Source organism: Oryx dammah, unplaced genomic scaffold (genome assembly GCF_014754425.2).
Source record: "Oryx dammah isolate SB20612 unplaced genomic scaffold, SCBI_Odam_1.1 HiC_scaffold_20, whole genome shotgun sequence".
NCBI lineage: Eukaryota > Metazoa > Chordata > Mammalia > Artiodactyla > Bovidae > Oryx > Oryx dammah.
Genome location: NW_024070204.1, coordinates 21,720,085 through 21,744,506, shown reverse-complemented (window position 1 = coordinate 21,744,506; position 24,422 = coordinate 21,720,085).

The window sequence follows — 24,422 nt, the reverse complement described above, 5'->3', positions numbered from 1 at the left end:
TTTTAGCCTCATCTCAATCACTACTCTGTTACTGGCCCACATCCTTCCTGGATTTCTCTCTGAGTCTCCTTTTGTCTTTGTGGTTACTCTTGTTTGGCTTATCTTACACTCACTGATCAGGGCTGGCTCTCCTCTCCTACCTTCTGAGTGTGCAAATGCACTCCCATAGCTGCCGCTAACAGAAGTCGATAGGAGGGACTCCAGTGAAGTTCTTTCTCCTGGACCCCAGATATAAGTATTTCCAGTTGCAGACAACTCATCCAATTGGGTACATCCAAAAAGTTTCTACCAACTCATAAATACAGGGTACAGTATTTATAAAGGGGTTCTTTAAAGACATTTTCGTGCATCATATCTGTCTTTTTGAGTAGATGATAAATTCTTTGAAAGGACAGAGACTCTGTCTCTTTTGCTCACCATTTTGTTGTTGTTGTTGTTGATCCTCTTGGCACCTCCCTCTACTGGGCCATGACTTTGCTGGACCCCTTATTTCATTTCAGAAAGTGACAAAGCCACTCCTTCAGAGAGTTCTGGGTCCTAAAGGTCGTTTTATGTTTCTAGGGTCTTTAAGCTCTTTCCTCATCCATTATGGCCCAAGCTATTGGGAAGGTGGTCAATGCTTCCTTGAGTATCAACTGTCATGCTTCCATATCTTCTTGTCCTATTTGCTTAAGCCTCCATAACTTGTTTTTTTTTTAACCAAATTCTCTACATTAAATTGCCTCTTCAAAAATAATTGTAGTTTCAGTTTTCAGACTTGATCCTGGGGTGATGCAAATGTGTTACTAATATATTTCCTCACTCTGTGCTTTCCTATTATATTTTCTTAGTAGAGATTTGATGCAGCAAAGTTTTTATATATAATGCAGTCAATTTATCTCATTTCAATAATAGTAAGATTTCTGTGCATATGTAAGAAAGCTTTACTTACCCCAAAGCCCAAAAGCAGAAATATATTCTCCTATGGGCTCCCTTGGTGGTTCAGATGGTAAAGAATCTGCCTGCAATGTGGTTGAACTAGGTTCCATCCCTGGGTCAGGAAGATCCCCTGGAGAAGGGACTGCCTATCCACTCCAGTATTCTTACCTGGAAAATTCCATGGACTGAGGAGACTGGTGGACTACAGTCCATGGGGTCACAAAGAGTCGGATATGACTGAGCAACTAACACACACACGTATATTAACTTTAGATAATGTATTTCCTTAACATCTAATTTTTACGTGCAAATCAACTGATTTCATTTGAAGGAAAGGACTTTTTTCACAATATGAATACAATGACTCAGGCAACTTTTTGAAAATGCTGTTCTTTCCCCATTGTCTTTTAAGGCAACTCTGTCCTAAGGAAGGGCTTCCCAGGTGGCTCAGTGGTAAAGAATCTGCCTGCCACTGCAGGGATCTTCCTCACCAAGGATCAAAAAGACCTTCCTGGGTCAGGAAGATCCCCTGGAGCAGGAAATGACAACAAACTCCAGTATTCTTGCCTGGAAAATTCCATGGACTGAAGAGCCAGATGGGCCTCAGGCCACAGGATCATGCAGGAGTTGCGCACTGAGTGACTGAGCATGCTAGAGCAATGTATTTCTAAGGCAAATCCGATATTCTTTGGCCTGCCCCTTCTCAAAATATAAACCCACAAGGCAAATGATTAGAGAAAGTATAAAAGAAAAGCTGTGATGGAGAATAAAAAGAAATCTCAGTATTAGGCCAAGCAAAGGAACAAGATGAATGTTCCTGACATTTAAAATCGCTCATGGCTTCACAATCAGGAGGCAAAATCAAGAGAGAAATCACTATGCGCACATGTTTACATCCTAAGGAAGCATTTCTAGATGCATAGTTTTCTTCTGAAATTTTCATTACGTTCCTGTAGTCACTGTTTCCATCCTTGCTCTAAAGCCTTATTGTTCCAGTGTCACTGACCAGCAACATGTTCTCACCTGGTTTTTCAGAGAGGTAATGATGATCCATGACCTTTTTGTATAAATAGGAACACTTTGCAGTTTTTTTTTTTTTAAATGATGCTAGTATTAGTTTGACTTTATAGATTAATTTTGAGAAACAACATCTTTATGGCAAACAAAAAGTGAATTTTGATCTTCTGAAGCTTTGAAAACCAGTCTTTGGTTTCAATGGTTTTCTCTTTGTTGCCATGTCTTCAGTTCCATTGATTTTTGTTTTAGCTTTATTTCTTTTTTCTTCTTGCTTTTAGTTTAAATTATGCTTCGTCAACAGTTGCTGAGTTGGGAAGCTTAGTTTACTGATTATGGACCTTTATTCTTCTTAACTGTAAGCATTTAGTGGCATAAATTTTCCTCTAGGCAGTTTTTGCTGCATCCCCCAAATTTTAAGAAGCTTTAATTTTGCTCAAAATATATTTTAATGTTCCTGAAATATATCATTAAAAATCTGCCTACAGAGCAAAAGACCCGTGTTCAATCCCTAGGGCAGGAAGATCCCCTCCGGAGAAGGGAACGGCTTACCCACTCCAGTATTCTTGCCTTGGGAATTGCATGGACAGAGGAGTCTGGTGGGCTATATAGTCCATGGGGTTGCAAAGAGTTGGACAAGAATGAGTGACTTAAACAAAAGTAAATTACTTTAGTAGCCAAATTAATGTAAATACCCATGTTTCCCTATGGAAATATTAATATGCTTCAGCATGTAATATACATATAGTATACATGCTGAATATACCTTATTAAGGTCTTTCCTGGTGACTCAAATGTTAAAGAACCTCCCTGCAATGTGGGAGACCAGGTTCAATCCCTGGGTTGGGAAGATTCCCTGGAGAAGGGAATGGCTACCCACTCAAATATTCTTGCCTGGAAGATTCCACAGACAGAGAAGATTGGCAGGCTATAGTCCAGGGATTGCAAAGTCTGACACGACTGAGCAAAGTTCACATCACATGTTTGAAATCACAACATCAAAACCTGTACTTCTGCAAGGGATGTATGAAATCAAAATGAATAGCTGGAAGAATGTATTGTGGCTGATGCATACCACAAACACTGCTGGGAAAGTTTATCATTTCAAATGTAGGGCCTATAATTTGAAAATGTGAGAAGTTGTCCTTAGGCAGCACAGTATTAATTCAGCCTTAAACATCTACAAAGACTATGGTACTCAGAATGGACACCAAGTTTACATATTTAATAAATATCAAGAGAGACTTTTTCTTTAGAACCAGGATGGTCTACAAGATTCTACCCCCAGCTATTAGAATGGTGATTTCTTATGTTAATTTCTCATGCCTTAGTTTATTCATACATATAATATAGGGGAAAATACTACTAAACTGTAAGGCTGTTCTGAAGATGAATTTATTTAATATCTATGATAAAAATCAATGTAAGTGTTCAATAAATGCCACCAATCACTATATTATGAGAAGTATATCAAGCTAATAGTCACTGCATTTAGTGCTGATCTGTCCCAGTTAGGCAACATCACTGAGAAAAAGTTGTTTACCTGTGAAGTAGAAAATAATCCCCCCAGCCTTTCATGGGATCGAGAAGGGGTCATATGAGTATAAATGAAGTGTTTCCCTTGGTACCAAAACAGGAAAAAAAGTGAGTGATCCTCCTACAACATTGTATTTTGTTTTGGCTTATGACTCTGAGGCTCCATGTTGTGTTAGAGCTATAAGATATAAGGAATGAATCTTGTTCCCTATATGACTATTCAGAAAGTCATCTGTGAATTAGAAACCAGGTCAGGAAGATCTGCTAGAGAAGGAATAGTCTACCCACTCCACTATTCTTGGACTTCCCTGGCGGCTTAGATGGTAAAGAATCCGTCCGCAATGCGGGAGATCTGGGTTCAATCCCTGGTTTGGGAAGATCTCATGGAGAAGGGAAAGGCTACCCACTCCAGTATTCTGGCTTGGAGAATTCCATGGACCGAGGAGTCTGGAGGGCTACAGTTCATGGGGTCTTAGTTGGACAGGACTCTGTAATTTTTCACATTCAGCAATTTGATGAGATATAACACCCTATTGAATTAATCCACCTAAATGTTGGGTCAGTTACAGCAACCACTTGCCTTAATTAGCTGAAAAAGTGCTCTTATTTACATTATAAAGGACTTTTGCCTGAAGAACTTTAAAAGCACAAGTCAGTTAAAATGAATAAATTGGCCTAACTCCTCATAAAGTTGAAAAAAGTCCTCATCCTTGTGCTCCTTTGGTTGTATTTGTTTTGTTTGCCTGTTTCCTTTCCTTGAACAATATTGTTTATACACCTGAGTGAGTGAAAGTCCTGCAAAAGCAATGTGGATCTAGGTTATAATGCTTATAACATTCTAGGGGGTATGGCTCTACCTTGTGAAATGATTAAGGGCATTGTTGTTTTGATGTTAAAATACCATGGTAGTGGTTCTGGGATTTGTTTGTTCTCTCTAAATGATATACCTATCAGGCTTGTCTGTGATATTCTTCTTTATCCTATCAACAGTCCAAAAATATGGAAACAGTAGGTTATATGAGAGATTTGAGTTGGTTTATATGAGCTTGTGTGGGTATGAAGGTAATTTATCAGTTCCCAGGCAGAATTAGAAGTGGAGGAGAGGAGTTTTTTAATTTATGTTTTGTAACTTCAATATATCTGAAACCACGAAGGCAGAGTTTCATTCTTTGTTTGATTTTGCTTTACTTTAGGAAAAAGTTTTTATTAGAGGGATTTTTAATTTCTTACTGAGACTTTATTTTCCTTCAAGAAATGAAATTTTTTTCTTTCAAGAGGTTCTATATTGTTGTATTTCATATTTTGTGGAATTTTATATTGCTAGAATTTCATTGTTCTCATTAAACTCTTTTATATGACTGTGACTACAGAAAGAGGTGGGCATCAGAGTTAAGCCAAACTTTGGGAACCAGAGTGGAATTGGGATGGAGAGTTGTCTGTCTTACTGTTTTATAAATTTTTCTGAAATAGAAAAGCTTAAACAACAACTACTTATTATTTCACATAAACTTTAAACATCAGGAATCATGAGTGCCGGGTTCTGGTTTAGGGCTCTCTGAGACTCATCTACAAAATGACACACAGACCATCAGACAGGGTGTGAAAAAAGGAAGCCAGGGATAAACTGAAGGCACTCTTTTTTTTTTTTTTTAATTGAAGTATAGTTGATTTACAATGTTGTGTTGCATTCTGTGATATAGCAAAGCAATTCAGACATATATATATGTACCTAAGTATAGGTATCTAAGTATATGTACTTAAGTATAGGTACATATATATGTATAAATTCTTTTTCATATTCTTCTCATATGTTTTATTACAGGATATTGAGTTTAATTGCCTGTGCTATACAGTAGACCTGGCTGTTTGTCTATTTTATGTGTAAAAGTTTGTATCTGTTAATTCTCAATTGCTAATTTATTCCTCCCCACCCCCTTTTCCTTTTGGGAACCATAAGTTTGTTTTCTTTGTTGGTGAGTCTGTTTCTGTTCATGAATAACATCATTAGCTACATATTTTAGATTCCATATATAAGTAACATCATGTAGTATTTGTCTTTCTCTTTCTGACTTACTTAACTTATTATGCTAATGTCTCAGTACATTCATGTTGCTGCAAAGGGCATCATTTAATTCCTTTTTATGACTAAGCAGAATTACATTGTTTATATAGGAAAAGATTAGAAAGGGAAAGACTAGAGATCCCTTCAAGAAAACTGGAATACCAAGGGAACATTTCATGCAAAAATGGTCATAATAAAGGACAGAAACAGCAGGGACCTAGCAGAAGCATAAGAAATTAAGAGGAGGTGGCAAGAACTATACAAAATTCTTAATGACTGAGATAATTACAATGGTGTAGTCACTCAACTAGAGCCAGACATCCTGGAATGGGAAGATAAGTGGGCCTTAAGAAGCATTACTATGGACAAAGATAGTGGAGGTGATGGAATTCCCACTGAACTATTTCAAATCCTAAAAGATGATGCTGTTAAAGTGCTGCACTCAGTATGCCTGCAAATTTGGAAAACTCAGCAAGGGCCACAGGACTGGAAAAGGTCCATTTTCATTCCAATCCCAAAGAAGTGCAATGTCAAAGAATATTCAAACTACTATATAGTTGTGCTTCTTTCACGTGCTACCTTGTGAATGCTCAAAATCCTTCAAGATAGGCTTCAATAGTAAGTGAACTGAGAAGTTCCAGATGTACAAGCTGGATTTAGAAAAGGCAGAGGAACCAGAGATTAAATTACCAATATCTGTTGGATGATAAAAAAAAAACAAGGGAATTAAAAAAATATATATCTAGTTCTGCTTCATTAACTACTCTAAAGCCTTTGATTGTGTGGATCACAGCAAACTGTGGAAAAGAGGTGGGAGTACCAGACCACCTCTTAGCCTCCTGAGTAGGGAGGCTAAGAGGTGGTCTTACCTGCCTCCTTAGCACTTCCCTGGTGGCTCAGATGGTTAAGCGCCTGTCTGCAATGTGGGAGACCCAGGTTCAATCCCTGAGTCGGGAAGATCCTCTGGAGAAGGAAATGGTAATCCACTCCATTACTATTGTCTGGAAAATCCCATGAACAGAGGAGCCTGGTAGGCTACAGTCTATGGGGTCGCAAAGAGTCAGACATGACTGGGCGACTTCACTATACCTGCCTCCTGAGAAATCTGTATTCAGGTCAAGAAGCAACAGTTAGAACTGGACTTGTAACCACAGACTGGTTCAAAATAGGAACGATGTCAAGGCTGTATATTGTCACTCTGTTTATTTAACTTTCTGGAAAGTACATCGTGTAAAATCCCGGGCTGGATGACTCACAAGCTGGAATCAAGATTGCTGGGAGAAATATCAACAATCTTAGATATGGAGACAATCCAAATCACTCTAACCTAAGGGCAGGAAGTTCAGAGAAACTAAAGAGCCTCTTGATGAGCATGAAAGAGGAGAGTGAAAACACTGGCTTAAAACTCAACAGTCAAAGAACTAAGATTGTGGAATTATTCATGGAAAATGGATTGGGAAAAAGTGGAAATAGTTACAGATTTTATTTTCTTGGGGTCCAGAATTCATTGCAGATAGTGATTGCAGCAAAAATAAATAAATAAATAAATAAATAAATAAAAGATTCTAGCTCCTTGGAAGAAAAGCTATGGACCAACCTAGACAGCATATTAAAAAGCAGATGCATCACTTTCCCACAAAGATCTGTATAGCCAAAGCTATGGCTTCCCTGGTGGCTTAGAGGATAAAGCGTCTGCCTGCAATGCAGGGACCTGGATTCGATCCCTGGATTGGGAAGATCCCCTGGAGAAGGAAATGGCAACCCACTCCAGTATTCTTGCCTGGAGAATCCCATGGACAGGGGAGCCTGGCGGGCTACAATCCACGGTGTTGTGAAGAGTCAGACATGACTGAGCGACTTCACACACACACATGGCTTTTCCAGTAGTCAGATATGGATGAGAGAGTGATATCTTATGGTGAACAGTGTCAGATTCGTGATCTCCAAAGAAGAAGATTTAGCTTCGGGACCATGGACCAGCCTTGATCACTCAAGAGCTTTTGTGTTGCAGAGTTTTATTAAAGTATGAAAAGGGGCAGAGGAAGCTTCTGACATAGACATCAGAAGGGGGACAGAGAGTACCCCGCTCACTAGTCTTAGCAAGGGAACTATATACTTTTTTTAATTGGTTATTACAATAAATCCAAAGAATGTCTAAAGGTTGTAAAGATCCTACTAGACCTATTCCAACAATTTACATATTAAGATAACAGAATTAGAAGTAACAATAGAAAGATCTTACCATCAGTTCAGTTCAGTTCAGTCTCTCAGTCGAGTCCAACTCTTTGCGACCCCATGAATTGCATCACACCAGGACTCTCTGTCCATCACCAACTCCCAGAGTTCACCCTGACTCATGTCCATCGAGTCAGTGATGCCATCCAGCCATCTCATCCTCTGTCGTCCGCTTCTCCTCCTGCCCCCAATCCTTCCCAGCATCAAAGTCTTTTCCAATGAGTCAACTCTTGGCATGAGGTGGCCAAAGTACTGGAGTTTCAGCTTTAACATCATTCCTTCCAAAGAAATCCCAGGGCTGATCTCCTTCAGAATGGACTGGTTGGATTTCCTTGCAGTCCAAGGGGCTCTCAAGAGTCTTCTCCAACATCACAGTTCAAAAGCATCAATTCTTCAGCACTCAGCTTTCTTCACAGTCCAACTCTCACATCCATACATGACCACTGGGAAAACCATAACCTTGACTAGATGGACCTTAGTTGGCAAAGTAATGTCTTTGCTTTTGAATATACTATCTAGGTTGGTCATATCTTTTCTTCCAAGGAGTTAGTGTCTTTTAATTTCATGGCTGCAGTCACCATCTGCAGTGATTTTGGAGCCCCCCAAAATAAAGTCTGACACTGTTTCCACTGTTTCCCCATCTATTTGCCATGAAGTGATGGGACCAGATGTCATGATCTTCGCTTTTTGAATGTTGAGCTTTAAGCCAACTTTTTCACTCTCCTCTTTCACTTTCATCAAGAGGCTTTATAGTTCTTCTTCACTTTCTGCCATAAGGGTAGTGTCATCTGCATGTCTGAGGTTATTGTTATTTCTCCTGGCAATCTTGATTTCAGCTTGTGCTTCTTCCAGTCCAGCGTTTCTCATGATGTACTCTACATATAAGTTGAATAAGTACAGTGACAATATACAGCCTTTACATACTCCTTTTCCTCTTTGGAACCAGCCTGTTGTTCCATGTCCAGTTCTAACTGTTGCTTCCTAACCTCATACAGGTTTCTCAAGAGGCAGGTCAGGTGGTCTGGTATTCCCATCTCTTTCAGAATTTTCCACAGTTTATGGTGATCCACACAGTCAAAGGCTTTGGCATAGTCAAGAAAGCAGAAATAGATGTTTTTCTGGAACTCTCTTGCTTTTTCCATGATCCAGTGGATGTTGGCAATTTGATCTCTGGTTCCTCTGCCTTTTCTAAAACCAGCTTGAACATCAGGAAGCTCACGGTTCACGTATTGCTGAAGCCTGGCTTGGAGAATTTTGAGCATTACTTTACTAGCATGTGAAATGAGTGTAATTGTGCGGTATTTTGAGCATTCTTTGGCATTGCCTTTCTTTGGGATTGGAATGAAAACTGATTTTTGGCAGTCCTGTGGCCACTGCTGAGTTTTCCAAATTTGCTGGCATATTGAGTGCAGCACTTTGACAACATCATCTTTCAGTATTTGAAATAGCTCAACTGGAATTCCATCACTTCCACTAGCTTTATTCATAGTGATGCTTCCTAAGGCCCACTTGACTTCACATTCCAAGATGTCTGGCTCTACATGAGTGATCACACCATCATGATTATCCGGGTCCTGAAGATCTTTTTTGTACAGTTCTTCCGTGTATTCTTGCCACCTCTTCTTAATATCGTCTGCTTCTGTTAGGTCCGTACCATTTCTGTCCTTTATTGTGCCCATCGTTGCATGAAATGTTCCCTTGGTATCTCTAATTTTCTTGAAGAGATCTCTAGTCTTTCCCATTATCTTCTTTTCTTCTATTTCTTTGCATTGATCACTGAAGAAGGCTTTCTTATCTCTTCTTGCTATTCTTTGGAACTCTGCATTCAGATGCTTATATCTTTCTTTTTCTCCTTTGCTTTTCACTTCTCTTCTTTTTATAGCTATTTCTAAAGCCTCCCCAGACAGCCATACATTTTTAAATAACAGGATTAGTCAGAAGGTTTTCAAGAAGGAGAAATTGTCCTCAAGCACTATACATTGTTGTTCAGTTCAGTTCAGTTCAGTTCAGTTGCTCAGTCATGTCTGACTATAATCCTAAATACAGAGTATAAGTTGAGTTGTTTTCTTGTGTAATCATCAGCTCTTGGTTTAAAAAAAAAAATATTTTATGTGACTAAGACTAAGGAATACAGGGGGAAAAAAAAAATGTCCTTCCCTCCTCCTTGAGAATTCCAGACCCCTCTCTCCTCCTCGGGAACCGTGGACTTCTTATCAACCTGCCTAGGAGTTGACTCTCTCAAGAGCAGGACCATGAAGAAGGCTGAGCGCCAAAGAACTGATGCCTTCAAACTGTGGTGCTGGAGAAAACACTTGAGTGTCTCTCAGACTGCAAGGAAATCAAACCGGTCAATTCTAAAGGAAATCAACCCTGAATATTCACTGGAAAGACTGATGCTAAAGCTGAAGCTCCAATACTTTGGCCACCTGATGTGAAGAACCACTCATTGGAAAAGACCCTGATTCTGGGAAAGACTGAGGGTAGGAGGAGAAGAGGGCAACAAAGGATGAGATGGTAGGCATCACTGACTCAATTGCTATGGGTTTGAGCAAACTCTGGGAGATAGTGGAGGATGGGAAAGCCTGGTGTGCTGCTGTTCATTGGGTTACAAAGAATCAGACATGACTTAGCAACTGAACAACAACAACCTGATGTTCTTTATTCATTCTGCTGTCTATGGGTATTTAAATGGCTTTCATGTCTTGGCTATTGCGAATAGTGCTGTAAGGAACATAGAGGTATACATATGTTTTCGAATTTGAATTTTCTCTGGATGTATACCCAGGAGTAGGTTTGCTGGACCACATGGCAACTCTATTTTTTAGTTTAGTTTTTTTTTTTTTTTTAGGATCATTCATATTGTTCTCCATAGTGTCTGCACCAATTTATATTCCCACCAGCAGTGTAGGAAGTTTCCCTTTTTTCCAAAACCTCTTTAACATTTGTTATTTGTGGACTCCTTGATGATGGCCATTCTGACTGATGTGAGTTGGCACATCATTATAGGTTCGATTTGCATTTCTCTAGTAAAAAGCAGTGTTGAGCATCTTATCATGTCCCTATTGGTCATCTGTATATCTTCTTTGGAGAAATATCTATTTAATTCTTCTGCTCATTTTCTGATTTGTTGTTTGTGGTTTTTGTTTGTTTGTTTCTTATTGGAGGCACTTTTGATGGCTGGCTACTATTATCCCCCATCTGGCCCAAATCCTTCATTCTTCCCATATACAAAATATAGTCACCCATTCTCAAGGTGCCCAGAAGTTTCATGTCTCATCCCACTGCAACAAGGGCATGATATCTAGAGTCTCATTATCTAAATCAAGTCCAGGTCTGATCAGGCTCCTTAAGTTATCGTATCTTAAGTATAACTCTCAAGTACAATCCTCTAGATATTCAGGGCAGTAAAGTAAAAAAAAGTTAGCCCCTCTCCTGTCCCCACAAATGACACATAAGCTTGGAAAAGACAAAAGATATCTGTTATAAACACTTTTTTTCAAAAAGAAAGAAAATAGGAGGCACGCAGGGATCTCTAGTTTCTAACAGTTCTGAAAGAGAGCTGGGCAAATGGTGGAAGTTCTTTGATTAGGTGTCTAGGCCAGCTAATTATATTTCATGATTTTTGACTCCACACTCTAGCCTCCAGATGATTCCTCTGGGTCATTCTCCCTTCTTCATAAAAATTAGAACATGTATACACCTTCTCAGCCTGATTCCTAAGTGTAGGATTTTGAGATTTTAAAAGGTACATTATATTGTTACATTGTCCACTCTTGTGTCTCTTTAGGTTCCATGTGTCAGTGTTTTGCTGATATAATTTCCTTAGAATTTTATTCAATGTATGTGTCTGGCATTCACTCCATTACACTAAAGCTACACCCACTGATCTCTTGTATATAATCCCCTCTTGACCCAGGGATTTTGTTGAGACTGCTGAGTGAGAATGCTCCTAAATTTAGAAATCCTGATATTTTATAAAAGGATCTCTGAAGAATACTCACAGAATCTTCAGTTTTTTTTGTTTAACTGAACAGTATCTCACTAGTGTTTATTTTTCTAGGACTACAATAAAAAAAAATTATACAACTCCACCACTTCACCTTTAACTGGAATTCTTGGAAGTTAGCATCCTAAAGTCTTGCTTTGTTACTGTACTAAGATATAAATGAGGACTTGTCAGAGTATCATTAAGACATTTGCTTCCTAGGATGTCAGCCACTAAATATCGCTAGTGAAATGTAAAGGGATAGTTTTCATCATCTTTTTTTTGGCTATTTAGTTCATTATACTTCCTGAAACACCATTTCCACCTTGGTTTTTTTGTTTGTTTGTTTTGTTTTTTTTTGACAAGACACTCTTCCAATCCTCTTTGTACCTTGAGGCTGTCTCTTTGAACTGCCTTCTATTGTCCAACAAAAGCTGAGATTCAAAAGATTTCTTCTTATATTTTCTATCACTGTGTATGTGTTTTATTCCTTAAGTTATGTTATTTTTGCCTACTCCCAAATATCTACAAAAACAAACTTCTCAAGCTTATAAATTTCACTTTGATGACTTACGCTTCCCTCTAGGCTCCAGATGTATGGCTTCAACGCTCTTTATCTGTGGTATTTCAAAAGACAGTAAGCAGATGGGACAGTAAGCAGTAAGGACAGTGAGCAGCAGAAAAAATGCTGTGCCTGGTAGAATAGGCACTTAATGGCTGTAAGGTACTCGTGAATAAAATATGTAAGGAAGCACAAGTCTGTGTTCCTATATCTGGGAGATGTGTCTCTTCATGGAGGATATCAAGTTTACTAAAGTTTGAGAAATAGCCATAGTCTTACACTTGAATCGTACATTATGTTATTTACTTTGTACCATTTTTAAGTTCTTTGAAGGTAAACATGAGTAAAACCACCTTAGAAACTAATTAAGTCCTCTCACCTACCTTCAGTTCAGTTCAATTCAGTTGCTCAGTCGTGTCTGACTCTTTGCAACCCCATGAATCGCAGTAAGCCAGGCCTCCCTGTCCATCACCAACTCCCGGAGTTCAATCAAACTCATGTCCATCGACTCAGTGATACCATCCAGCCATCTCATCCTCTGTCTTCCCCTTCTCCTCCTGCCCCCAATCTCTCCCAGCATCAGACTCTTTTCCAATGAGTCAATTCTTTTCATGAGTTGGCCAAAGTATTGGAGTTTCAGCTTTAGCATCATTCCTTCCAAAGAAATCCCAGGGCTGATCTGCTTTAGAATGGACTGGTTGGATCTCCTTGCAGTCCAAGGGGCTCTCAAGAGTCTTCTCCAACATCACAGTTCAAAAGCATCAATTCTTCGGTGCTCAGCTTTCTTCACAGTCCAACTCTCACATCCATACACGACCACTGTAAAAACCATAGCCTTGACTAGATGGACCTTTGTTGGCAAAGTAATGTCTCTGCTTTTCAATATGCTATCTAGGTTGGTCATAACTTTTCTTCCAAGGAGTAAGCGTTTTTTAATTTCATGGCTGCAGTCACCATCTGTAGTGATTTTTGGAGCCCAGAAAAAAATAAAGTTTGATACTGTTTCCACTGTTTCCCCATCTATTTCCCATGAAATGATGGGACCAGATGCCATGATCTTCGTTTTCTGAATGTTGAGCTTTAAGCCAACTTTTTCACTCTCCTCTTTCACTTTCCTCAAGAGGCTTTTTAGTTCCCCTTCACTTTCTGCCATAAGGGTGGTGTCATCTTCATATCTGAGGTTATTGATATTTCTCCCAGCAATCTTGATTCCAGCTTGTGCTTCTTCCAGCCCAGTGTTTCTCATGATGTACTCTGCATATAAGTTAAATAAGCAGGGTGACAATATACAGCCTTGACATACTCCTTTTCCTATTTGGAACCAGTCTGTTGTTTGATGTCCAGTTCTAACTGTTGCTTCCTGACCTGCATAAAATTCCTGACTTGCATCCAAATTCCTGACCTGCATCCTCACCTATCTTAGCTTAGCATTAATGAGGAGCATGGGGAGCCAAGGGCATGATGAACAAGAGAAAAGAATACAAATAACAGCTAAGGCAACAACTATCTAAAATATTGACTGCAGCTTAAGCCAGGGGAAGGTATATGGCATTTAAGAATGTATAAAAATGGCTTCCCTGGAGGGTCATTGTGAAGAATCTGCCTGCCAACACAGGAGATACAGGTTTGATCTAGGAAGATTCCACAAGCCACGGAGCAACTAAACCCTGGCATCACAACTAGTGAGCTTTAGAGTAGCCTCCACTCACCACATCTATAGAAAAGCTTGTGCATCAACAAAGATCCAGCACAGCCAAAAATAAAATTATTTTCTAAGTGAGTGTATAGAAAATTATTTTACCCTCAGTTAAGACCTTTTATAACTTTATTTAGTGGTTACAACTAAGGATATTAATTAAAGGTAAGTGGTGCATGAAAAAAAAATTAACCCCTGAGTCAAAAGGATAATGTTTAAGTAATTGTTCAATTAATTGTACAAGACAGGAATGTACATAGGCAGATAGGTAACAGTCTCTCTGAAGCTTGCTTTTATTATCATGAAATTTAAAATGAAATGCAGTAAATTGAGTTAAGGTGATTATATAAGCTATCAAGTATTGTAAATTAACAGACATGTTTTAATTATATGAATATAAATTAATCACTACTTCAGAATATTTGGCATATTACTTAAGAAAAAAATCAAACATTTATCTGTGACTTTACATCATTTTCTTTTCATATGTATAAAGATACCCCTCTTTTTTAATCAAAAAGCTTTTGGGAGAAATTTGATATTAAATATAAATTTTGTTTTCTCAAAGCATTTCTTCTAATTTTGAAAAAAACATTAGAGGAATAATCTTATTTTTCTGAATGGATTTTATCACTAATTATGAATTATGTTTTATAGTTTTTAAAAATAAAATGTTATAGAAAATTTTGCAAAATAGTTAATATATTTTATGCTAAAAATTGTCAGCTCTAGTAACAGTGTTAAATCATAAATTGTTTAATCCATATATTTCTTCTACAAGTTAGGTAATGGGAATAATCAATAGAAAAATCACATCATATTCTTCTGTCACTTCTGTTTTTTAAGCTTATATGCATTAAACAATCTTAACTGCTATTTTATATTAATACTAGTTTTTTGCTAAGATTTTAGATTATAAGCTATAATCAAAGAGACTTAATGACTCTTAGAGGGAGAGGGAGCGGGTGGGATGATTTGGGAGAATGGCATTGAAACATATATAATATCATGTCAGAAACGAATCGCCAGTCTATGTCCCATGCAGGATACAGGATGCTTGGGGCTGGTGCATGGGGATGATCCAGAGAGATGATATGGGGTGGGAGGTTGGAGGGGGATTCAGGATTGGGAGCTTGTATACACCCATGGTGGATTCATGTCAATGTATGGCAAAACCAATACAGTATTGTAAAGTAAAATAAAGTAAAAATAAAATTAAAAAAAAAAGAAAGAAAATCTAAGTTGGTCTAATATTTAAATCAATTTTACTGTTTCTGACTTAGACTTCTTTGACCCACTGCATTAAATTACTAATTACATATATTAAAAAACCCTAGGTTGAGTATAATCTTGTGTACTTTTCTGCACACAAATTTCTTTGATTTTTATGCCTCTGAAAAGTCTGAAAAGATAAAGCATTCCTCTATTTGTAATCTGAAGGATATTTATTTTATATGTAACTTGCCTTTTAAAAATTAAGTTTATTAACATTTTCTTCATAAGTTACATTCTTGTTTGACATGTAATTTCTTTGAAAAGTTATCTATAGCCAACATTGTTAAGTCAGATTATTTTATTCCTTTGAATGTGTGCAATGAATTATGAACATGGTAGTCTTTGTACTGGTGAGAAGAAATAAATTATGTACTTAACTGCATACCAGAGAGGTACATATTTCCTTTGAGTTTAGCTGGACTTGGGCAGGTGGGTAAAGAGACTATAATGTTTTTTTCTTAGTGTGCCATTTATCAACCACCACAGTGGCTCAAAGCAATTTTGTTCTTTCTTCATGTCCCAGGGGTCCCAATATAGATTTTCATTTTTCCAACTAGAAAGCATCTGAAAACTCTCCCTGATGCTTGGTCTTAATCAGCTACTCTTCATTGACTGAGCAAGTAATCATTTCACTGCCACGAAGATGGAGAGCTGACCTATCCTAAGTGTGACCCTGGAATTCATTTACTTTTTTTGTTATCCTAAGCTGTCCTGTTGAAGGCCAACACAAGCTGCCTGGGTTAAATGGTGAGATATCCGGGTCACTGGCCACAATTTCAAATGAGATCCACAGTGCACACGCACATACACACACACACACACACACACACAGGTCTTCATCAGAATTCTTAGGATTCCAGTGTATATGTTATACTCACTCCCAAACTGTGGATTCTTTTGTAAGTATAACTAGTGACCCACACATCTTATTATTTAACCCAGGCCATTTCTGATTTCTTTCAAGCAGACAGCTTAATGTAAAACAAGGAGCAAATTATCAGAGAGTCGCTCTTGGGATAGTCTGTCTCTTCACTTAGTGGAGAATGAACTAACATATGCATGTATGTGTTTCTGGTCATTTTCAGAATTCTACTTAGGAGAAGTCCCATATATATTTAGAGGTTAGCTTTGGGGTATAGAATTCTGTATGTGTTTATTTTACTTATTTGTTTTTTAAAAACATGTATTTCACCAGGGAAGCCCTAAAACATGTATTACTGTTTATTTAAAGTAAGACTATGTCCAGTTAAGGGCTTCCCTGGTGGCAAAGAATATGGCTGCAAGGCAGGAGATGATGGTTCGATCCCTGGGTTGGAAAGATGCCGTGGAGGAGGGCATGGCCACCCATTCCAGTATTCTTGCCTGGAGAATCCCACAGACATAGGAGTCTCATTTTCTACTGTCTATAGGTTTGCAAAGAGTCAGACAGGACTGAAGCAACTTAGCACTCATGACTGCATGTCCAGTTAATTACTTGACTGGCATAAATCCCTATTGGTAAAGTATCATCACCAGTTTATATGTAAGTATCTTCAACTAAAGCTACCAAATAGCTATTTTTTTAGGAATCATTATGTGCATATTAATATGTGAGATAATAGGAATACAGAAATGCATAAAAACACGATGCTTATTTAAAATGTTTCAATTGCTCACTGAAAGCACAAATTGTACTGAGCAATAAAGGAGAGATTAAGACAATTATATTTATTTTGTTCATCACTTTACATTTTAAAATTAAAAAAAATTATCCCAAAATTTCAAAGGCCATTATTTAAAACCTCACTCTTGTAAAGATGTCTCAGAAAGAGAAAACCAAATATCATATATTAATGCATATATTCCCTGATGGCTCAGAGGTTAAAGTGTCTGCCTGCTATGCGGGAGAACTGGGTTATATCCCTGTGTTGGGAAGATCCCCTGGAGAAGGAAATGGCAACCCACTCCAGTATTCTTGCCTGGAGAACCCCATGGATGGAAGAGCCTGGTGGACTATAATCCACAGGGTCGCAAAGAGTCAAACATGACTGAGCGACTTCACTTCACTTCATATGGAATCTAGAAAGACGGTACTGATGAACCTATTTACAGGACAGCAATGGAGATGCAGATGTAACAGAAGACTTGTGGACACAATGGGGAAAGGAGAGGGTGGGAAGAATGGAAGAGAGTAGCTCTGAAACATATACATTACCATATATAAAACAGATAGCCAGTGCTCTGTGACACCCTAGAAGTGTGCAGTGAGGTGGGAGGTAGGAGGAAGGTTCAAGAGGGAGGGGATATATGTATGTCTATAGCTGATTTATGTTGATGCTTGGCAGAAACCAACGTAGTTTTATAAAGCAATTATCCAATTAATAAATTTTAAAAATGTCTCTAATATTTTCTCAAAATATATATCTTTTTAGTTATTTATCACTGCATGCTAAACATCCCCAAAACTTGTTGGCATACAACAGGAATCATTTTAGTGTGTTCACAAACTCAGACAGGGATTCAAAATGGACAGAAAGGGAGTGTGCCGACCTGGATTCCATGATATCTGGGACTTCAAATGGGAAGAGAGAAACATGTAGGGCAGGAGGTGTTGGAGCTAGTGAATCCATGTTCATCTTGGTTTCTCTCACTCATCTGTCAGTTTCCTGGGTTTAGCTCATCTGTGTTTATATTCCACTGACACATATCCTGTGGCCTAGTCAAGAGGTTTGGTCTGTAACAGGATGACTGTATTCCAAGAAAGAATGAACTGAAATATCCCTGAGGGGGAGCAGTCTAGGACACTGAGTCAGAAGCTGCTTGGGCTTCCGTGGCATAGACTCAGAAGATACAGAGTATCACTTATGCCATATTTTATTAATGGGGCACCAAAATCACTGCAGATAATGATTGCAGCCATGAAATTAAAAGACATTTACTCCTTGGAAGGAAAGTTATGACCAACTTAGACAAGATATTAAAAAGCAGAGGCATTACTTTGTCAACAAACGTCCATCTAGTCAAGGCTATGGTTTTTCCTGTGTTCATGTATGGATATGACAGCTGGACTATAAAGAAAGCTGAGTGCTGAAGAATTGATGCTTTCGAACTGTGGTGTTGGAGAAGACTCTTGAGAGTCCCTTGGACTGCAAGGAGATCCAACCAGTCCATCCTAAAGGAGATCAGTCCTGGGTGTTCAGTGGTAGGACTGATGCTGAAACTAAAACTGCAATACTTCGGCCACCTGATGTGAAGAACTGACTCATTGGAAAGGACTCTGATGCTGGGAAAGATTGAGGGCAGGAGGAGAAGGGGATGAGAGCATGAAATGTTTGGATGGCATCATCGACTCAATGGACATGGGGTTGGGTGGACTCTGGCAGTTGGTGATGGACACGGAAGCCTGGCATGCTGTGGTTCATGGGGTCGCAAAGAGTCGGACAGGACTGAGAGACTGAACTGAACTGAAAATCAGCCATTTACTTTTAGTGGAGTACATATTAAGTAATTCGGTATTGGATCTAAAATCAGTAACTAAATTTGTCAATGACTTTGCATATAGAAGTGTATTTAACTTCATTTTATTCATTAAGATGTGTTTTCATTTGAATGATATACATTAATCATAAGTTTTCAGGTAGGTAATATATTGCCAGTGAATAAAATAAAAGAGGAAATATATTAATCAAACCATTAAAATAAAACAAATCTTAAGTGTGTAAAAAAAAAAAAAAATGTAGTGATTTGTGGAGAAGGCAATGGCATCCCACTCCAGTACTCTTGCCTGGAATATCCCATGGACGGAAGAGCCTGGTGGGCTGCAGTCCATGGGGTCGCTAAGAGTCAGATACAATTGAGCGACTTAACTTTCAATTTTCACTTTCCACTTTCATGCATTGGAGAAGGAAATGGCAACCCACTCCAGTGTTCTTGCCTGGAGAATCCCAGGGACAGTGGAGCCTGGTGAGCTGCTCTCTATGGGGTTGCACAGAGTCGGACACGACTAAAGCGACTTAGCAGCAGCAGCAAAGCATGTTTAACTTTGACTGACACCTATGAATTCTGTTACAATTCTATGGCAGAGCACTGTGCTCCCCCACCAAGTTGTCCATGTCCTAATCCTCAGAACCTAGGATTTTGGTGTTTTGTTTATACATGGCAAAAAGACAACGCAGATGTGATAAAGATTTTATTATGGAAAATTATCCTACTTTAGTTGAGTAATCATATTGCTCCTTATAAGTAAAAGAAAGTTAATGTCAGAAAAATATGATGTGAGATGGACTTAACTGATCATAGTTGACTTTGAAGATGGAGAGAGGACGGTCACCAACGTTTTCAGGTGGCTTCTGCAAAGGAATGGGTTATCCCCGAGAACCACCAGAAAGAAAACAGTGCTGCCTACAGTTTGAATTGAGCCTAGTGAAACCCATTTTGGACTTCTGACCTCTAGCACTGTAAAACAATCAGTTTGTGTGGTTTTAAGCCACTGCATTTATGGTGATTTTTACAACAGCAATAAGAAATTAATGCAATAATTCTGTACTAAAGAGGATAGATTGATCTTTTGTTTCACAATCCTATTTTACTGTATAATGTGTTTTATAGTTAAATTTATTACACTATTTTTAAAGACTTTCTCTGTAGAATGTATTTTTTTGTAAAGTTGGTGATGGTAAGTTGTAACAATTTGGAGATAAAATACCACCAATTCATAAATATCACTTTACATCATTGTTTCAGATTATCTCACAAAATAATAATATACCAAGATAGTTTCATGTGTTTTGTGCTTATTTGTATATATGTCTATATATATGAACATATGTTTTTAATAAGGTGTTTACATTTTTAAATTTATTTTTTATTTGAAGGATAATTGCTTTTCAGAATTTTGTTGCTTTCTGTCAAACCTCAACATGTATGTTTTTTAATTTATTTATATATGGTGGCTCAGACAGTATAGAATCTGCCTGTAGTTCAGGAGACATGGGTTTGATATCTGTGCTGGGAAGATCCCCTGCAGAAGAGAATGGCTATCCACTCCAGTATTCTTGCTTGGAGAATTCCATGGACAGAGGACCCTTGGAGGGCTGCAGTCCATGGGGTCCCAAAGAGTCAGACACAACTGAGCAACTAACACTTTCTTTTCACTTTCATATATATATATATGTATATATGTGTGTGTGTGTGTGTGTGCATGATGTGGACCATTTTAAAAGTCTTTATTGAATTGGTTACTATACAGCTTCTATTTTTTTTTTTTTTTTTTACCATGAAGCATGTTATATCTTAGCTCCCTGACTGGGGATTGAACCCACACCCACTGCTTTGGAAAGTGAAGTCTCAATCAATGTATCACCAGGGAAGTCTCTTTTTTTATTTATTTCTTAATTGTCATTATTTTTAAATAGTGTATTTATTTTACCACGTGCATATATTTGTTTAATTTTATTGAAGTATACTTGATTTACAATATTATACAAATTTCAGTTGTACAACATAGTAATTCACAATTTTTAGAGGATATACTCCATTATATTTATTATGCAACAGTTTTACTTCAAATTTTTTAGAATGAGACAAATCACAAACTAATGAATAAGATAGAAAAATAGGAATAATTAACTTTAAAATTTCTAGCATTATCAGCATAGCAATGGACTATCATTAGGTATAAATGTGATGTCACTACACCAGCACAATTTATTATATATTTTGAATTTAATGGTATGTGATAGAGATTGAATGGAATGTTACATTATGACTAATTTTTAGAACTAAAAGAGAAATAGACAATAAAATCGGTTCAAAATGTTATATTTATTATGTAAAATCGGATCACAGGAAGTGGCCTACATATGAAACCATGATGATCTTCTTTGTACTCCCTCAATATGACTGCTTGCTTAGTCACACAGAGATTATCATAGACCTCCTCAGTCTAGCAAAACTACCAAGTAGTGGTAAGCAAACCAGATGCCTCCACCTTGTGAACAAACACTAGAGATGGAACACAAGAATCTTAGCCAGAGTTGCTTGGTTTCTTGTTCCCAATGTAGAAATGGTTAAGGTTCATAAAGGAGTTGGGCTCTAGTAGAAGCAGGATTAATAATCATATTTGGAGATTGAGACAATGATTGCACTATCAGCCTAAGATTTGGAAATATCACAATTTCTAGAGTTGGAGTAAAAATATCATAAATTGAATGGCTACCACTTATAGGCTGGGAAAGACTAGAGATCTCTTGAAGAAAATTGAAGACAACAAGAGAATATTGCATGTAAAGATGGGCACACTAAAGGACAGAAATGGCAAGAACTTAACAGAAGCAGAATAGATTAAGAGATGGCAAGGATATACAGAAGAACGACACACAAAAAGGTCTTCAATTCAGTTCAGCCGCTCAATTGTGTCTGACTCTTTGCGACCCCATGAATCGCAGCACGCCAGGCCTCCCTGTCCATCACCATCTCTTGGAGTTCACTCAGACTCACGTCCATCGAGTCGGTGATGCCATCCAGCCATCTCATCCTCTGTCGTCCCCTTCTCCTCCTGCCCCCAATCCCCCCCAGCATAGAGTCTTTTCCATTGAGTCAACTCTTTGCATGAGGTGGCCAAAGTACTGGAGTTTCAGCTTTAGCATCATTCTTCCAAAGAACACCCAGGGCTGATCTCCTTTAGAATGGACTGGTTGGATCTCCTTGCAGTCCAAGGGACCCTCAAAAGTATTCTCCAAAACCATAGTTCAAAAGCAGCAATTCTTCAGTACTCAGCTTTCTTCACAGTCCAACTCTCACATCCATACATGACCACAGGAAAAACCATAGCCCTGACTAGATGGACCTTTGTTGGCAAAGTAATGTCTCTGCTTTTCAATATGCTACCTAGGTTGGTCATAACTTTTCTTCCAAGGAGTAAGCGTCTTTTAATTTCATGGCTGCAGTCACCATCTGCAGTGATTTTGGAGGCCCCCCCCCAAATAAAGTCTGACACTGTTTCCACTGTTTCCCCATCTATTTCCCATGAAGTGATGGGACCAGATGCCATGATCTTAGTTTTCTGAATGTTGGGCTTTAAGCCAACTTTTTCACTCTCCTCTTTCACTTTCATCAAGAGGCTTTTTAGTTCCTCTTCACTTTCTGCCATAAGGGTGGTGTCATCTGCATATCTGAGGTTATTGATATTTCTCCCAGCCCAGCCTTTCTCATGATATACTCTGTGTATAAGTTAAATAAGCAGGGTGACAATATACAGCCTTGAGGTAATCCTTTTCCTATTTGGAACCAGTCTGTTGTTCGATGTCCAGTTCTAACTTTTGCTTCCTGATATGCATACAGATTTCTCAAGAGGCAGGTCAGCTGGTCTGGTATTCCCATCTCTTTCAGAATTTTCCACAGTTTATCGTGATCCACACAGTAATGATCTGGATAACCACAATGGATGGTGTGATCACTCACCTAGAGCCAGACATCCTGGAGTGTGAAGTGTGCCTTACGAAGTATTACTATGAATAAAGCTAGTGGAGGTGATGGAATTCCAGCTGAGTTACTGCAAATCCTAAAAGATGATGTTGTTAAAGCATTGCACTCAATATATGGGCAAATTTGGAAAACTCAACAGTGGCCACAGGACTGGAAAAAAGCCAATTTCATTCCAATCTCAAAGAAAGGCAATGCCACAGAATGTTCAGACTACCGTACATTTGTATTCATTTCACATGCTAGCAAGGTCATGTTCAAAATCCTTCAAGATAGGCTTCAACTGTACATGAACTGAAAACTTCCAGATGTTCATGGTGGATTTAGAAAAGGCAGAGGAACCAGAAATCAAATTGCCAACATCTGTTGGATCATCAATAAAGCAAGGGAATTCCAGAAAAACATCTCCTTCTTATTCATTGACTACACTAAAGCCTTTGATTCTGTGGATCACAATAAACTGTGGAAAAGACTTAAAGAGATGGGAGTACCAGACCACCATACCTGTCTTCTGAGAAATCTGTTTGCAGGTGAAGAAGCAACAGTTAGAACTGGACATGGAACAACAGACTGGTTGCAAGTTAAGAAAGGAGTACGTCAAAACTGTATATTTTCACACTGCTTAATTAAATTTTATGCAGAGTATATCATGAGAAATACTGGGCTGAATGAAGCACAAGCTGGAATTAAGATTGCCAGGAGAAATATATACAACCTCAAATATACAGATGATACCACTCTGGCAGAAAAAGAAGAGGAACTAAAGAGACTCCTGATGAGTGTGAAAGAGGAGAGTAAGAAGCTGGTTTAAAACTCAACATTCAGTAAAGTAAGGTCATGGCATCTGATCCCATCACTTCATGGCCAATAGATGAGGAAAAATTGGAAACAGGGACAGATTTTACTTCTTTGGGCTCCAAAATCACTGTGGATGGGGACTGCAGCCACGAAATGTAAAGATGCTTGCTCCTTGGAATAATAGCTATGGCAATCCTAGACAGTGTATTTAAAAGTAGATACATCACTTTGCCAAAAAATGTCCATGTAGTCAAAGCTTTGGTTTTTCCGGTAGTCATGTACAGATGTGAGAGTTGGACCATAAAGAAGGCTGAACACTGAAGAATTGATGCTTTCAAAAAGTGGTGCTGGAGAAGACTCATGAGAGTCTTTTGGACTGCAAGGATATCAAACCAGTCAATTCTAAGGGAAATCAACCATGAATACTCATTGAAAGAACTGATGCTGAAGCTGAAGCTCCAATACTTTGGCCACCTGATTGGAAGAGCTGACACATTGGAAAAGACCCTGATGCTGGGAAAGATTGAGGGCAAGAGAAGAAATGAATAAAAGAGGATGAGATGGTTGGATGGCATCACAGACTCAATTGACATGTGTTTGAATAAACTTTGGGAGAGAGTGAAGGACAGGGAAGCCTGGTGTGCTCCAGTTCATGGGGTTGTAAAAATTCAGACACAATTTACTGACTGAACAGCAACAGCAACACTTTTTGAGGATTCAATTATATTGTAAAAGCTTAGTGTAACAGGTGTATCAATAAAGACAGGGAAAAAGGATAAGTTTATGAGGAGCTAAGGAAGATCTTTATTGAAAGATCTTTATTGAGCTATTAGCATAAAGATCAAAAGTAAATATGAAAATAAATTAAACATTTTTATGC